This window comes from Hylobates moloch, unplaced genomic scaffold (assembly GCF_009828535.3).
Source record: "Hylobates moloch isolate HMO894 unplaced genomic scaffold, HMol_V3 SCAFFOLD_13, whole genome shotgun sequence".
Classification (NCBI taxonomy): Eukaryota; Metazoa; Chordata; class Mammalia; order Primates; family Hylobatidae; genus Hylobates; species Hylobates moloch.
Genome location: NW_026652288.1, coordinates 33,465,859 through 33,484,780, shown reverse-complemented (window position 1 = coordinate 33,484,780; position 18,922 = coordinate 33,465,859).

Genomic DNA, 18,922 nt, shown 5'->3' with positions numbered 1-18,922 from the left:
ATTTTCTCTTGTTCTTCCCTTTACCAAGAAAGCTCCATCCCCTCCCTATCTTCACATTGTAGCCCAAACGTCACTTAGGCAGGGAAGACTTTGTTCACTTTTTAGACACAATCAATTCTTCTTAATGCTCATCACAACTCATAGCTATGTATTTATTGTGTCATTATTTAAATCTGTCTCCTGCTTCCATCCTGTTCCCACTGCACTGTAAGCTCTGTGAGGGCAGGGACAATGTCTTTGTTGCTTACTTTGTATCCCTGTAGCCTAGCACATTGCCTAGCACATGCTAGGAGCTCCGTAAGTATACAGTGAATGAGCAAAAAGATGACTATATGAATGAAGGAATACTGAAATAAAGATTTCACGAAAGAGGTCACCCCGGAAATGAGCACTGAGGGGGAAATAAGATTGCAATAGTCAGAAAAGGGTAGGGAGGAACTTCCACGCTCTAAGAACTGTGAGAAGCAAAGACAAAGAGACAAGAAGTCATAAAGCAGGAGAGGGAATCATGAAGAATCCACACTTATTTTACTGAATGTATACAGTAATGGAATATTAGCCCAGAAAGATGTACATTCATCATGAAGATCCTAGAATGCAGGATAAAAAATAGTATTTAATTACATAGTGATTCATTACCATTTTATGAGCAAGAAGTGACACATGTGAAGTGAAATTTGGGCAGTATTCTATGCTTGTTCATAAAGAGTGTAAGCCAATTAAAACCAGTTAAAGCCGGTTAAACTAATATTACCACAGAGAACAAAGTTATTTTTAAAAGCTATTAACGTCATACATTTGAAAAATAATAAAGATACTGACATGTCCTTGATAGATAAGAGATTTCTAAGATTGAAATTCATGGATAAAGATATGGATTGAAGCAACCCAATTTATGATACAGAATCCCCCAAAACCTGAGGAATTGGCAGCACCAAGTACTTACAGAAACAGAGTTAAAAATAAGAGGAGTGGGCCGGGCGTGGTGGCTCACGCTTGTAATCCCAGCACTTTGGGAGGCCGAGGCGGGTGGATCACGAGGTCAGGAGATTGAGACCACGCTGAAACCCCGTCTCTACTAAAAATACAAAAAATTGGCCGGGCGAGGTGGCAGGCGCCTGTAGTCCCAGCTACTCGGGAGGCTGAGGCAGGAGAATGGCGTGAACCTGGGAGGCGGAGCTTGCAGTGAGCCGAGATTGCGCCACTGCACTCCAGCCTGGGCGACAGAACAAGACTCCGTCTCAAAAAATAAAAATAAAATAAAATAAAAATAAAAATAAGAGGAGTGGACCAGGTACGTTGGTTCACACCCACAATCCCAGCGCTTTGGGAGGCTAAGGTGGAAGGATCATGGTAACATAGGGAGACTTCGTCTCTACAAAAATTTAAAAATTCAGCCAGGGATGGTGGTGCATGCCTGTAGTACCAGCTACTTGGAAGGCTAAGGTGGAAGGATTGCTTGAGCCCCGGAGTTCCAGGCTGCAGAGAGCTGTGATCATGCCATGGCACTCCAGCCTGGGTATGAAAGAGAGACCCTGTCTCTAAAAAAAGAAAAGCTGGGTGTGGTGGCTCACACCTGTAATCTCAGCACTTTGGGAGGCTGAGGCGGGCAAATTGCCTGAACTCAGGAGTTTGAGACCAACCTGGGCAACATGGTGAAACTCCATCTCTACTAAAATACAAAATATTAGCCAGGCATAGCAGCATGCATGGGACTCCCTATAGTCCCAGCTACTCGGGAGGCTGAGGCAGGAGAATTGCTTGAACCCGGGAGGCAGAGGTTGCAGTGAGCCAAGATTGCACCACTGCACTCCAGCCTAGGCAACAGAGCCAGACCCTGTCCTCTGTGTCAAAAGAAAAAGACTGGTTGGAAGTCTATTGTTTGAGAAACAGATCACTAAAACCCCTCCTTCCTTGCAAACAAGAGTTTTATTCTCTAAAAAAATAAAATACAGGGTCTCCGCATTGAGGAGTATGTAGCACAGATAAGGAAAAGAATGTGATTTATGGAAAATGAAGGTGGGAGTATGAAATTAGGGTTTACATGTCCAGTGCTAAGATTTCCAGCTCTCTTCTCCAATTTGGATCTCAGAATTCTAGCAATACACATAAATTTTCTAGACAGGAGATGAAAAGATTCTTTTGGGGTGAATTTGACCAGCTCAAAAGGAAAAACTGATACTGGAAGATATGCAAAGGCCCAGCCAAATCATCCTGTGGTGCATCCCATAAATGACAACCAACAACCATCCACTAAGACCAGTAAGACTTTCTTTTCTTTTCTTTCTTTTGAGACAGAATCTTACTCTGTCACCCAAGCTGGAGTGCAGTGGTGCGATCTGTACTCACTGCAGCCTCCACCTCCTGGGCTCAAGCGATCCTTCCACCTCAGCCTCCCAAGTAGCTGGGACTCAAGGCACATGCCACCACACCCAGCTAATTTTTGTATTTTTTGAAAGAGATGGGGGTCTTACTGTGTTGCTCAAAACCCCGACTTCAGGCAATCTTCCTGCCTCGGGCTCCCAAAGTGCTGGGATTACAGGCATGAGCCACCATGTCAGGCTTCGTGCAGATTTTCTATACAAGTCTAATTCCCTACTCTCACACAGGAGAATCACCAGACACATGAGGAAAGTAACTAAGCTGAATGATAGAAACCAAAATTTAATCAACTGATTAAGAACAGCAAGTTGGGGGAATGAACTCTTGAGGGAACATGGGGAATAAAACTAATGTTGATAAACTTAGAGAAATAGAAGGGGATATTATATCCATGAAACAAAAACAGAATGCTATTAAAACAAAATAAAGAGAAGAGCCAATATAAAGCATTAAAAATCCAAGGGTAGAAATGAAAAACTCAGTGGACACTATGGAAAATAACAGTGGAGAAGTCTCCCAGAGAGGAGAGCAAAAAGAGAGCTGAAAACCAGGAGAGGAACGACAGCAACATTAAAGAGCCAGCCCAGGAGATTCACCAGCCAAATAGTGGAGTTTCCAGCAGAATAGAGAGAATGGAGGGGAGGAAACCATTAAAGGAATGATTCAAGAAAATAGCCCAGAGCTAGAGGACATGTTTTTCCAGACTTTAAAGGCTTAATCCACGTGGCCAGCACAAATAATAAAAATAGATGAGGATTAAGCTCCGATTTTTTATCTTACCCAAATTCCTACCTAAGGGGTCTAGGGAGTCATGCCCTACAAACCATAAATTCTCATCAGATGGGTTTTATTTGACCTTATATATCATGACTTATACTTTTCAATCTGACTCTGGCAAAACATTATAAGACAAGGAAAAAAAATATTTAACCCCAAAATATATTCCCTTGCCATACCTTAAAATTGCCCTGCAGGCCGGGCGCGGTGGCTCACGCTTGTAATCCCAGCACTTTGGGAGGCCGAGGCGGGCGGATCACGAGGTCAGGAGATCGAGACCACGGTGAAACCCCGTCTCTACTAAAAAAATACAAAAAATTAGCTGGGACTACAGGCGCCCGCCACCACGCCCGGCTGGCTGAACTGGTGGCCGGTGCATGATCCAGACTGCCCACTGCACTCACCTGGTGACAGGCCGAGACGTCTCCAAAAAAAAAAAAAAAAAAAAAAAAAAAAAAAAAAAAAAAAAAAATTGCCCTGCAAAGTCTCTTGTGGGGAAAAATCCACATTCTATAGAGAATCCCCTTCCTCCTTTCTTTTCCTTCCTTCCTTCCCAGATCCAGGAGATAATCAACTAAGAACCCTTTTAAGTCCGATAGAAAACAATTTACAACCTGCTCTCTCTAAAGTCGGCTACCTAAGAGTTTCCTCTGCACAATAAAACTTGGTCTCCACAGTCCCTTTTTTTTTTTTTTGAGACGGAGTCTCGCTCTGTCGCCCAAACTGTAGTGCATTGGCACAATCTCGGCTCACTGCAAGCTCCGCCTCCCGGGTTCACGCCATTCTCCCGCCTCAGCCTCCCGAGTAGCTGGGACTACAGGTGCCCACCACTGTGCCAAGCTAATTTTTTGTATTTTTAGTAGAGACAGGGTTTCACCATGGTCTCGATCTCCTGACCTCGTAATCCGCCCTCCTCGGCCTCCCAAAGTGCTGGGATTACAGGCTTGAGCCACCGCGCCCGGCCAGTCCTTTTTCTTTAACCTGAACATTCCCATTGGTCCCAAGTCTTCAGACAACATCAACCAGTTGTCAACCAGGAAATGTTTAAATTTACGTATAGCCTGGAAGCCCCCCACACCTGCCCCACTTTGAGTTGTCCCACCTTTCTAAACCAAACCAATGTATTTATTTTTTCTTTTTTTTTAACTGTACTTTAAGTTCTGGGGTACATGTGTAGAACATGCAGGTTTGTTACATAGGTATACACATGCCGTGGTGGTTTGCTGCACCTATCAACCTGTCATCTACATTAGGTATTTCTCCTAATGCTACCCCTCCCCCAGGCTCCCACCCCCCAACAGGCCCCATTGTGTGATGCCCCTACCCTGTGTCCATGTGTTCTCATTATTCAGCTCCCACTTATGAGTGAGAACATGCAGTGTTTGGTTTTCTGTTATTGTGTTAGTTTGCTGAGAATGATGGTTTTCAGCTTCATCCATGTCCCTGCAAAGGACAAGAACTCATCCTTTTTTACAGCTGCATAGTGTTCCATGGTGTATATGTGCCACATTGTCTTTATCCAGTCTTCCATCCGAAGGTCACCAACATCAAAAACAAACCAATGTATTTCTTAAATGTATTTGATTGATGTCTCATGCCTTCCTAAAATACATAAAACCAAGCTATACCCCAACCACCTTGGGCATATGTCCTCAGGACCTCCTGAGGGCTGTGTCACAGGCCATGGTCGCTCATATTTGGCTCAGAATAAATCTCTTCAAATATTTTACAGAATTTGACATTTTTCATCAACATAGATGTCACTGTGAAATTTCAGGGTATTCAGAGAGAAGAGAAAATCTTACAGGTTTCCAAGGGGGTAGAGGAGAGAAAAACACAGTTTACATACAAAGTTTTGGGAGCCAGAATGACTTACATTTTTAACATTAACCTTAAAAAGCAGAAAATAAGGCACTTAAAAATCTAGGAGAAAACTATTCTAGAATTCTACCTTCAGCCAAAAGTTATCAATCAAGTATGAGGGTAGAATAAAAACATTCTCTCTGAAAGTCTCAAAAAATTTGCCTCGAAGAACCTTTCACTGGAATCCTGTGACTCTACCAAAAATGAGAGTGTTGTAAAGAGTCAAACTCAGTAAAATATTGGAAGAGGTTTATTCTGAGCTAAATATGAGTGACCATGGCCTGTGACTCAGCCCTCAGGAGATCCTGAGAACATTTGGCCAAAATGGTAGGGGTGAAGCTTGCTTTCCTATGTTTCAGGAAGACATAGGCATCAATCAAATACATTTAAGTATACATTGGTTTGGTCCAGAAAGGTGGGACAACTTGAAGAGGTGTCTTTTTTTTTTTGAGACAGCGTCTCGCTTTGTTCCCGAGGCTAGAGTGCAGTGGCGCTATCTCAGCTCACTGCAAGCTCCGCCTCCTGGGTTCACGCCATTCTCCTGCCTCAGCCTCCCGTGTACCTGGGACTACAGGCGCCCGCCACCACGCCCAGCTTTTTTGTATTTTTAGTAGAGACGGGGTTTCACCATGTTAGCCAGGATGGTCTCGACCTCCTGACCTCGTGATCCACCCGCCTCGGCCTCCCAGAGTGCTGGGATTACAGGCGTGCGCCACTGTGCCCGCCAGAAAGGAATGTCTTGGTTGCATAAAAGTTTTATCATGCAGATGAAGCCTCCAGGTAGCAGGCTTCAGAGAGAATAGATTGTAAATGTTTCTCATCAGAGTTAAGGTCTGTGTTGCTGCTAAAGGCTGGTGGGCTTTTGCTGAATTCCAAGAGGGAGGAGGGCATAATGAAGTGTGTCCAACCCCCCCACCCGCCGCCACCACCCCACCTTCCTGTCATGGCTTGAACCAGTCTTTCAAGTTAAATTTGGAGGGCTCTGGCCTAGTGGAGGAAGTCCATTCAGATGGTTGGGGGGCCTTCAAATTTTATTTTTGGTTTACAGAGTCAACCAAGAAAGAAGACATGGGATACAGGAAAAGGTTCTACAAAGTAGGCCTAAGAATCAACAGGGAAAGGAAAATCCCAAGTTAGGATGTCAGCTGTACACCAGCTACAGAGGCAACCAGTCCAGACTGTAGCAGGCCAGAACAAGCCAAAAGATTCTAACATCGATAAATTATCTGACACACCTAACTAAAGAATTGAGAAGAGACTTGGAAAAATGTAGAAGACTTTGGGTTTGAATTAATGATGAGTATGTCTATAGGAAACAAAGAAACTACACACACAAACAAAAAGCATAATTATTAAATACAAACAAATTTTAAACCATGAAGGAAAATGCAAACTGTGTGCCTCAATTGTAAACAGTCATAATACTATAAGACTGAGTAATGCTTTAGCCTAAGTTATAACACAATGGGAGAAAGGATGAGAAAGGAGGTGAGGAAAGCGGTGAAAGAGAATAAAATCCTTATTTTCCTAGTGAGAATTCAATAAATCATGCCTAAATATAAAAAATCAAGACCTAGAAATATGAACTTGTTATGTAGATGTATGATGATATATACCAAATGGAACAGTGAAAGGAACTTACAGTGGTTGCCTGTAGAGAAGAGGAAATGAAGGGTAAGGGAGACTTGTTTTAACTGTGTATGTAAAAGTTTCATAAAAATAAAAACTAAACAGGCCGGGCGCGGTGGCTCATGCTTGTAATCCCAGCACTTTGGGAGGCCGAGGCGGGCGGATCACGAGGTCAGGAGATCGAGACCATGGTGAAACCCCTTCTCTACTAAAAATACAAAAAAAAAAAAAAAAATTAGCCGGGCGTGGTGGCAGGCACCTGTAGCCCCAGCTACTCGGAGAGGCTGAGGCAGGAGAATGGCGTGAATCCGGGAGGCGGAGCTTGCAGTGAGCTGAGATTGCGCCACTGCACTCCAGCCTGGGCGACACAGCAAGACTCCGTTTTAAAATAAATAAATAAATAAATAAAAATAAAAAAAAAATAAAAAATAAAAAATAAACAAAAGACTTTTAATTTAAAAAAATCAATAGATCAAGGATGAGGGAGAGACGTGCATGAGAAAAAGAGAAACAGAGACTGATGTATAAATAACTCATAAGTTTCATATTTAAATGTCTAGGAAGATAAGGAATTCCAAAGGAAAGTTTGAATTTAAAGAGAATAACAATTACATTTTAAAAGTAAAGCATTTATCACAACAAACAACTATCTAGAGACACAAAATCATGGAGAGCCACTCTCTGTACCCACAGAACTGTAAGGTTGCAAGGGCCCTTAGAGATCAACTTGCTTCTGTTTCCTGAATTTCTTCTAGGATACCCTTTGCAAGGGCTTACATGCTCTACTTGAACACCTATAGTGACTGAGCGTTCGCCGTGTACTGAGTCCTCACTCTCTACTTGAGCTTCTCTAATTCATTTTTTTTTTTTTTTTTTGAGATGGAGTTTTGCTCTTGTCACCCAGGCAGGAGTGCAATGGCGCAATCTTGGCTCACCGTAACCTCCAACTCCCAGGTTTAAGCAATTATCCAGCCTCAGCCTCCCGAGTAGCTGGGATTACAGGTGTGTGCCACCACACCCGGTTAATTTTTGTATTTTTAGTAAAGATGCAGTTTTGTCATGTTGGCCAGGCTAGTCTTGAACTCCTGACCTCAAGTGATCTGCCTGCATCAGCCTCCCATGGTGCTGGGATTACAGGCATGAGCCACCGGCCTGGCTAAGCTTCTTGAATTCTTTTTTTTTTTTCTTTTGCTCTATGGCCCAGGCTGGGCGCAGTGGCACAATATTGGCTCACTGCAACCTCCACCTCCCAGGTTCAAGTGATTCTCCCACCTCAGCCTCCTGAGTAGCTGGGACTACGGGCACGCACCACCACGCCTGGCTAATTTTTGTATTTTTAGTAGAGACAGGGTGTCACCATGTTGGCCAAGATGGTCTTGATCTCTTGACCTCGTGATCCACCCGTCTCGGCCTCCCAAAGTGCTGGGATTATAGGCATGAACCACTGTGCCCGGCCTCTAATTCTTTTTTTTTTTTTTTTTTTTGAGACGGAGTTTCGCTCTTGTTGCCCAGGCTGGAGTGCAATGGCGTGATCTTGGCTCACCGCAACCTCCACCTCCTGGGTTCAAGCGATTCTCCTGCCTCAGTCTCCCAAGTAGCTGGGATTACAGGCGTGAGCCACCATGCCTGGCTAATTTTTGTATTTTAATAGAGACAGGGTTTCTCCATGTTGGTTAGGCTGGTCTCGAACTCCTGAGAGTGCTGGGATTACAGGCATGAGCTGCCGCGCCGGGCCTGCTTCTCAAATTCTTAAATGGGACTTCCTTAGGTAAAGCCAAATCTGCATACAAGGCATTGTCTCTTGTGCTACCCTGCAGTTCTTGACTCTCTTCTTTTGCTTAAAATACTGCAGATCTGCCCTAAGTATTCTCAGTGCTTTTAATAACTACCAAAATGCTTCCCTGTTTTTCTCTCTGGACTCTTAATTGTATCAGAGGACCCAATATTTTAGTAAAAGAATCTAAATATTTAAATATGAGTAAAAGTGAATGTATAGTAAATGATAGCCATTCATTCCTGGCTAGTGAAATGAACTGGAATAAATGACTTCCAGAGATTCCTTCCATTCTTCTTAAACAAACACAGGAGTGTTTCCTGGACTGGGATCACTACGTAAGGTACAATAACAGGGATGAAGCAGGCAGGGGAAGGCTAAAGGAAGGGATAAGAAGGCCTCTGCCTCCATGCCTTGCTATCTTCCGCCCTTCTGAAGTCAGCAGTTGTCATGAGGCTTGACTCAAAATCCGTTTCTAAGAGATGGAGTTCAAATTAAAGTCAAGTACAGCAGTGTTGTTGCCAGAATAATTTGAGTCTTCGAGCTGTGCTAAGTGCTTTTTTGCCTCTACACATGAAAAATACTACATTTTTCAGTTTGTTTCTATTTGAAGGAAGATGGTTTAGGTGATTATAGAGGAGTAGCTGGTCAATTCTACCCAAATTCCACTCGTGATTTCTATGTTGAAATTCCAAAAGTCTCTTTAATAGATAATTTATGTTCCTCTAAGATAGTTTTTTTTTTTTTTAACAATAATAAAAGCTCTCAAATTTCCCAGAGGCAAAAAAAAAAAAATTATACTCAATGTGAGATCTTAGAGCTTAGCTCTTGCCAGAGGCCTGTCCGTCTCACATGATCAAGAGATATTCTCCAGTAGTTCTCTGTGGGTGACTGAAAACTGTATAAGAGTGGTGAGACATATATTCTTCTCCTGGACTTGATTTTTTTTTTTTTTTTTTTTTTTGAGATGGAGTTTTGCTCTTGTTGCCCAGGCTGGAGTGCAATGGCGTGATCTCAGCTCACCGCAACCTCCACCTCCTGGGTTCAAGAAATTCTCCTGTCTCAGCCTTCCGAGTAGCTGGGATTACAGGCGTGTACCACCATACCTGGCTAATTTTTTTGTATTTTTAGTAGAGAAGAGGTTTCACCATGTTGGTCAGGCTGGTCTTGAACTCCTGACCTCAGATGATCCGCCCACCTCAGCCTCCCAAAGTGATTACAGGCATGAGCCACTGCGCCCAGCCTGGACTTGATTTTTACCAATGTCAAAAGCAAAATAATTTCTCAAAATCTCTTATTTGAAAAATTCTAATTTTTCTGGTATCCATTTTCTTAAATTTCATTTTTATTTATTTACTCATCAAATATTGATTGTTCATCTACTATGTGATCTGCCCTGTTCTGCCTACAGGGAATGGAGCAGTGAACAAGACAGAAAAAGGTCCCTGGAGCTCACATTTTAGGGATGGGAGGACAGATAATGAGATTTATATTTATCTTATTCCACTATATAAAGAAAATAAAACAGGGTGACGTCCTAGACAGTGACCGTTAGGAGTGGTGGCTGATTACACAGGGTAATCAGAAAAGCCTTCTCGGTGGAGATATTAGAAGTAAAAACCAAGTATCAAGAAAAAATTCAGCAACATAAAAGATCCGGGGAAAGAATAACAGGCAGAGGAAAAAGCAATTGCAAAGGCCTAAGAGAGTCTGTACATGAACGTGATTACGCTACAAGAGTGTACTCAGGGGGGATTTTAATGTCTTTAGTGATAGTGGATGCCCTCTTGCATCTGACCACTCAGCTGAGTTCACGTAGACTAAAGCATTCATTCCCCCAGTTGCCAGACTATTGCAGCTGATGTCTTTTAGCTGAATCCCACTCCAGGAACTGCCCAGAGCCTAAGACAGTCTCTCCACCTCCCTGGAAGCAGACCATATCCAGTGACTGGCCACAGAGTTATAAAAATTCAACCCCTTGCAAGAGCCATCCAAGTCCTTAGTGCCCCAAGGGCTGGCTTGATTCTTCTATCTTGATTGCAGCACAGCCCACCTCCTCTCTCTGTCCAGTCCTGCTTTCTTCACTGCCCTACAGGTATTGATTCTGAGAGCAATTTTCCATAGATTTCCATCTCAGCATCTCTTTCCCTGGAGCATCCAGCTTAAAACCAAGTTTGATCAATTTAGTCTCTTATAAGCATTAAACTATGACAGCAGGCCTAAGCAACAAAGCAAGACCACATCTCTACCGAAAAAGAAAAAAAAAATTATCTGAGTGTGGTGTTGCACACCTAAAGCCCAGACACTAAGAAGGCCAAGGCAGGAGGATAGCTTGAGCCCAGGGGTTTGAGGCTGCAGTGAGCCATGATTGCATCACTGCACCCCAGGCTGCACAACAGAGCAAGAGTCTGTATCAAACAAATAAAATATAACAGCAGCACCATCACCAAATTTAGAAATCATTTAAGAGTGCCAGTGTTTTGGCCGGGCACGGTGGCTCACGCCTGTAATCTCAACACTTTGGGAGGGTGAGGCAGGCAGATCACAAGGTCAGGAGATCGAGACCATCCTGGCTAACACAGTGAAACCCCGTCTCTACTAAAAATACAAAAAAATTAGCCAGGCATGGTGGCAGGTGCCTGTAGTCTCAGCTACTCGGGAGGCTGAGGCAGGAGAATGGCCTGAACCCAGGAGGTGGAGCTTGCAGTGAGACGAGATCGAGCCACTGCACTCCAGCCTGGGCGACAGAGCAAGACTCCGTCTCAAAAAAAAAAAAAAAAAAAAGAGTGCCAGTGTTTTTAATCCATTTGTAATTAAAGATAATGTGACATGAAGTCCTAATTGGTCTCCATTCTTTTAGTTTTGTCACTCTAAAATCTGTCCCCACACTATTGAGTATTGCTTCCTAACCACAAATCTGATCATGGCAGTCCTTTGCTAAAGCCCTTCAGTGGCACTCAGTGGCCTTGAAGACAATGGCTGAGTTCCATGGTCCACAGGTCTCTTCACAACCTAACACCTGCCTTCCCGTCTAGCCCTTCCATTGACCTGATTTAACCCTGGACACCTGGCATTTGAATTACGCTGTTTCACATCCTCTTGCCTGCCTTTGAACCTGTAGTTTTCTCTGCTTAGCAAATCCCTTTTTATTCTTTAAAGCCACCTTTTCTGAAAGCCTTCCTTAGCCCTCATACCCAGAGTTCCTAACACCCTCCTGTGCCTCTACTTTATACTGTGCACTTTTTATTTTTGTACATATCATTGTAAACATCTGCCCATTTCTGCTGCTCAACTGCACTATCGTTTCCTTGAAGTCAGAGACTATGTTCTATTTAATATCAACCCCTTCAGTGCCAAGCCCTTCAGAGACACTCAAAAAGCCTGCCTCACCCTGATTTCATCATGAAAATAGTATAGACAAGACACAAAACATATTTGTAAAATAGATGCCTAACTAGCAACCATTTTATAATTATGAAATCCATCTTAGTAGAAAGGTTACCTTTCACTTGGCCCTAATAAAGGAGGGTCTATTAGTCCATTTTCACACTGCTGATAAAGACATACCCAAAACTGGGAACGAAGAAAGATTTAATTGGACTTACAGTTCCACATGGCTGAGGAGGCCTCCGAATCACGGTGGAAGGCAAAAGGCACTTCTTACATGGTGGCAGCAAGAGAAAAACGAGGAAGAAGCAAAAGCGGAAACCCCTGATAAACACATCAGAGCTCGTGAGACTTATTCACCATCACGAGAATAGCACGGGAAAGACCAGCCCCCATGATTCACTTACGTCTTCCTGGGTGCCTCCCACAATATGTGGGAATTCTGGGAGATACAATTCAAGTTGAGATTTGTGTGGGAACACAGCCAAACTGTATCAGTGGGGCAGATGTACAATGTTTGTATTGTAAATGTAGCTGCCGGGCCCCAATCTCTGCAAGTCTCAGAGGTCTACAATCTTAAGGACTCCCACAGACTACTACATTTTCATACTCACCCACTTCAGTTAAACCCTCTAAGTTAGCAGTTTCCACTCTGTTAACAACTCGTCATGAGTATTTATTCGTCTTCCAGTTGACTTAAAATGAGAGAAAACACAATGGGCAAATCAGAGCAACACCCGAGTGAACTGTTTATGTTCACAAGTGTGAAAGCTACCAAAGCCATCCATGAATTGAAGAAGAACTCTTGGTTTGCCAATTAACACAGAACAAGAGCATGCTTCCAGGAACCTTCCTGGGGGATGCTGCATTTTAAAATTGACCATTGATAACAGCAATGATGAGCTCAACAAGAGATATAATCTTACCCTCCTGACAATTTCAGTGTTCAGAAGGGACAGTGTTCTAGCAGAAAAGTCAGTGACTTTCAAGTTAGAATACTTGTGTTTCAGTTCTCTTAAGAACATGTGGCCTTCAGGAAGATATTTAACTTCGCTTAGCTTGACTCTCCTCATCTGTGATACAGAATTATCTGTAACTCACACCATCCTTGTGAGAATTAAATAAATAAGGTCATATGTGAGAAAGTGCCTAGTCTAGGCTCTTGGCTGATTAAGGTTTGAATAACTCTTCACTCAAAGCAACAAGTGTTTTCACCAAATGCATTTTCCTTATGTTGTAAAACTCAAGCACAGCAAATCAGAAGAAATTGATTCTTATGGATTAATATCGTCATTCAAACTCACAGGCATGAGTTTAAGATACATTGATTTTGAATTTCTCATGTCAATCTTCTATATGATCAGAAAATCACTTTAAGAAGCTATGACAAACTGCCAACCATATATACGAGGCTGTAATACATTTGATTTTTTTCCCTAAATCAGCTGCTTGAAGAATGACAGCTAGATAGTAAAAAAGAAAATCAACACCTCTGGAAAGTTAGTAGCTTTATATACCTTTTCATCCCAGAAAATATCTAAGCAGATTAAAAGCTTTCTACACTTCTGAAAAGCCCATTTTGGTCTGACCACCTGTGTTCTAAATTGTACAATGATGGAATTTTAAAAGGCTGTGATAGTAAATCTCTCCAATCAACGTATTATAAAACCAACACTACCAAAAATTTACCTCCCCAGCAAAGTATAGAAAGACAACTGCTCAGAACTGAGAAATGTAAAATGTTGAGCTTATTTTTTTAATCATGTTACTCATTGGTTGTAAGGTTTGTAATACTTAGACACAATGCTTGAATTGAGAAAAAAATAATCTACAAGCTTTTGTGTCTTTTGGTATGCAAAATGATAAATCCTGTCAAGTAGACTAGAGGACAAAGCAAATCTTTATTAAATAAAAAAACTATTAATTGGCCTTTGGTGTAGCCCTGCTTGATGCAAATTATATTACTTGTCAAGACTTCTGTTTAGTCACAAATAAAAGGTTTAGCGGATAAAGGTTTGGCCTTTCGCTACAGGTTTTCTGCCAAACTGTGATCTGAAATGAATGAATTGGTATTGAGTGGGGCCTCCTGACTCTGTAATTTAATGCTGACAGTAATTAGCTAAGAAGGTGGTGTTATAATGAAAGCCCAGGGCCTGGTGTTTATGTGATTTTACACAGCTGCTGTACATGGCGCCTCCTTTTTCCATCTTTTTCATTTACTACCTCTGAAAAAGAAGAAGGTGCAAAGTCATAAAAGATACAGGCTGCTTGACTCTCTGATAAATCTCTGGACAGTGAAGACCTTGGCTTTAAATTAGCTGTCAGGCTTCAGCCATCTTACTCACTGGCTCACTCTGGAGTTAGCAACAGTGCAAAGAGATTATAAATGGATGCCTATGTCTTGATTAACGCCCTCTTCAGTAAACAAACTTTACACAGGAGCTGTGGCATAGCAGATGCCCTGTTATAAAGGTTAATCTTCACTTCAATAGCGCATTCAAGACATCATGCTATTTCACAGTTCTTCTCTTTTCTTTTTGAATTTCAAATTCTCTTAGAATAAATGAGAAAGAGGAAACCTAATAGCAGAATCAGGATCTATTGTTAGAAACTTCCTGTGTAAATAAAGGATCATTCCTGAACATCTGACTGTTTCACAGGACAAAGGAAATCCTCTGGACGAGTCCATATTGAAGACTTTCCTCCTTGGCCCTTAAAAAAAATTGCTTTAACAGGGAAGGCCCACACGTAAGTGACCCCTCTGTGCTTCTAGCTTGGGATAATTAGCTTGACGGAACGGAGCATCAGGCTGGAGTGGAGGTTTTGCATCAAATAGTCTAATGTTAGGTGCCAGCAAGTAATCTGACTTTATAACCAAACATTGAGAATCCATTAGGGGGCCTGTCCTTTTCCGACCGCTGCCTGTCTTTGTGTTGCCTGAATGTCACTTGGTTACACAGGAAAAAGATAGGGAGAAATGAGAATGCAAAAAGATAGAGGCAAAAAGAGTGTGCTAATTCATTTTTACTTTATCCAAAGCTTTAGTTCCAGAAGAAATGTTGATATGAGATTTTTGTCGCGTCAATTACTCCCAATGAATTGGAAGCAAATCTTCCTTTCCTGTGTTTATTGACATTGTCATTTACTCAGCTTTATAAAGTGTTTTGTTGACATAAATTAGATCTTTGTTTAGTCTATTCCAGACAGGAACAAAAATAAAATTCTCTTATAAAAACAAGTCTTTAATTACTTTGCTATCCTAGAAAGTAAGCAATTCTGCCTAAGATTAGTAGGTTACATTAGTCCATTTCCAAAAGGAAAATTGTAACAAAGCAAAAAGAATGTGCAGAAAATTGGTTAGGAATTCCAGTTAATTCTAGTTAGTTTTTCAGTCTTTTTATTCTATATACAGATAGTGTTTGCATAATTTAATTTGGATTTTCAGAACACTAATCCTCTCCATGTTTAAATGGAATAGACAAATACACATCCCCAAAATTGAGGGATTATATGGCCATTTGCCACTGTTCACCTCCAATTACTGCATGTTCTTACTCCGTATCATCTTCTTCTTCTGAAGTAAAATCTTGCAGTAGTAAAGAGACTTCTAATGTAATCTGAGTGAAATCAATGGTCATTTGATAGAAAGATTCATGGTGCCCCAACTACCCTCTTGTTTTATCGCTAAGAACTCAGAGAGGAACCATTATCCCCAGTGGAAGAACCATAAGAACCAGAAACTGGCAAGTAAAAAATACAGTGGGAACTCTCCTTCCTTGGGAAAACAGGGACCACTGGGGTTAAACAAGATCTAAGAATGTGGAGCAAAAAGAGCATATTTTAGGACCTGGGGAGCAAAGAGCCCAGTCCTGGTTCTGGTCGTCTTACTATAGCAGAGTTGTAGACCCTGCTTAAGCAAACAAAATACCACCTATATGGGATTTGAGAACCAAGATCAACCAAAAGCAGAACAAAGTGTTAAGAAGAAAAAGAGATAATACTTCTTTTGAAGAAAAATTAGGATATGTCTTTTTAAGAGTTAAGAGTATTTGTGTTGTTTTGTTGGTTGGTTGGTTGAAATGTATCCATAGCACCAAGACGCTTTATGCCTGGGAAGTTGAAGCACTTCACAGCACATAAACAAGGAACATCCCAGAAAGGGTGACAGTTGCCTGAGTGTCCTTTCTATAAAATTTCAGATCCAAAGTTGGTGATAGGATAAACTTTTCATTTTGGACAGAAAAGCATTGGCACAAAACAGAAATAAGGTTAAGTGCCTTTGAAAAGAAATGTTTTATATATTGTGATAAACTGAATAATAGCCCACAAAGATATTCAGGTCCTAATTCCTGCAACCTGTTCAAGTTTTGTTAAATGGCAGAAGGAACTTTACAGATATGATTCAGCTGAGAATCTTATGATAGAGAGATTAGCCTGGATTATGCAGGTGGGCCCTAAATGTAACCATAAATCTACTTATAATAGGAAGGTGGAGGGAGATTTGACAACACAAGAGGAGAAGGAAATTCCATGACAGAAGCCAGAGATTGGAATGATGTGAAGAGGTCAAGTCAAGGAATGCAGGCAGCAACCAAAAGCTAGAAAAGCAAGCAAATGCATTCCTCCCTCACTACCACCACTCCAGAACCTCCAGAAAACCCAGCCAGGGCCACACTTAGACTTTAGCCCAGTGAAGCTAATCTCAGACTTTTGGCCTCTGCAATGGTAAGAAAATAAATGTGTGTTGCTTTAAGCCACTAAGTTTCTGGTAATATGTTACAGCATCAATAAGAAACTAACACAAAAATGTTCTGGGTTTAAGTTAATATGAGGCAGCCAAAGACATAAGAAAGGTAAAATATAAAAATAAGCAAAAATATGGTAGTAAACTCTCTAATATTTTAAAGAATGAATCTCAACTTCTAAAGCATATTCACCCAAAGCTAAATTTACCGGAAGTGGATGGCTTCATGTATAAAACAATACAACATTCCTAGTGTTATTTCATCTGATTTGTAGTTGGTTAAAAACTATAATGTTTATTTTGATCAGTACTTCTTTTTTTTTTTTTTTTTAAACAGGATCTGCCTCTGTCACCCAGACTGGAGTGTGGTAGCAGGATCATAGATCACTGCAGCCTTAAACTCCTGGGCCCCAGTTATCCTCCCACCTCTGCCTCCCGAGTAGCTAGGACTATGAGCACTTGCCACTATCCCTGGCTCATTTTATTTTATTTTATTTTATTTATTTTTAGACAGAGTCTCGCTCTGTCACCCAGGCTGGAGTGCAGTGGTGCGATCTCAGCTCACTGTAAGCTCCGCCTCCCGAGTTCACACCATTCTCCTGCCTCAGCCTCCCGAGTAGCTGGGACTACAGGTGCCTACCACCACACCTGGCTAATTTTTTATATTTTTAATAGAGACGGGGTTTCACCATGTTAGCCAGGATGGTCTCAATCTCCTGACCTCGTGATCCACCCGCCTCGGCCTCCCAAAGTGTCATTTTCTTCTTCTTATTTTTTGGTTGAAACAGGATCTTGCTATGTTGCTCAGGCTGGTATCCAACTCTGGGCCTCAAGCCTTGGCCTCCCAATATGCTGGGATTACCAGCGTGAGCCACCGTGCCTGGCCAGTGCTTTGATTTCTGAAGTCATGTTATACTAGCTACTGCTTAGAATTATCTTAGCACTCTCCTGTATTCTCATACTGCAAGGGCTAGAAGTTTGGGAGCCACATTAACTCAGAATCCTTTGCTGGTAGGATTTCAGTTGAGATTCCACCAAAGCGAAGACTTACAGGAGATTTAAAAGGCAGAAGGGAATGGAATCTCTCCTTCCTTCCATGGAAGTTCAGACTTCACAGCAGTGGCAGCAGCAGCTTCGTTTTTGGGTCTTATGGTCTACAGTCAGGCTTCAGCTGGAATGGGGGCAGCACCTGCCTACAATTTCCTAGTTTGTGGGAGGACCTCTGCCTTCTGCTTTCTCTTCTTCTGGTCTTTCCTACAATTTTGTGAGCACCCTGCAAAACATTATTTTCTCCTCAAAAATCCTGGAAATGCCTAGGATAATTTATATTTTTCTCATTGAACTCTGATTCTTACAAAAGAGAAGTCAGAAAAGGAAACTGTCCTTTTTAAAAATATCTAGAGCTATGTTTCTCAATTAAGATAACTACAGAACGTATTGATTTGAAACTCCCAAAATATTTGCTAACATATAATTCAGAATAACAAAAGTTTTCTTTCATGAATTTTGAGATATACAAAAAACAGGAAAGAATAGTACAGATAATAATGGAGTTAGGCTGCGTGGGTGGCAACAGGGTTGAAGGTTCACCTTATAAATAATATATTACACAGGCCCATTTGTACAAGTTTCTACCACTGGGTAGAAGTAGAGAAAGGCTAAGTCCTGGCATGGGTAAGGGAACAAAGGACACTGGAGTGCCATCTTGCAGTTTTTTCCTTCTCTTTAGTATTCTTTGATCACGTATGAAGAATTGTGGCTTTTTTGTTTGGTTGTTTCCAACATATCTAATACTAGAAGAATTAATCTCTTGCCCATATCCTTCACTAAGTCTATATCCAGGTTAGCTATTATCCTGCTAGTCTAACATTTAGGTCATTTTAAAAAATAACAGGCTGGCCGCGGTGGCTCACACTTGTAATCCCAGCTCTTTGGGAGGCCAAGGCGGGCAGATCACTTGAGGTCAGGAGTTCAAAACCAGCCTGGCCAACATGGTGAAACCCCATCTCTACTGAAAATACAAAAGAATTAGCTGGGTGCGGTGGCAGGCACCTGTAATCCCAGCTACTAGGAAGGCTGAGGCATAAGAATCGCTTGAACCCAGGAGGTGGAGGTTACAGTGAGCTGAGATGGCACCACTGTACTCCAGCCTGGGTTACAGAGTGAGACTCCATCTCAAAAAAGAAAAAACAAACAAACAAACAAAGCAAAACAAAAAACCAAAACAGTGTTATTGAGATATAATATAAAATTTGCCTTTTTAAAGAATATAATTCAGAAGTTGTTAGTATTGTTATATTCACAGAATTATGCAACTGTCACACTATCTAATTTCAAAACATCATCACCATTAAAAGGAACTTTGT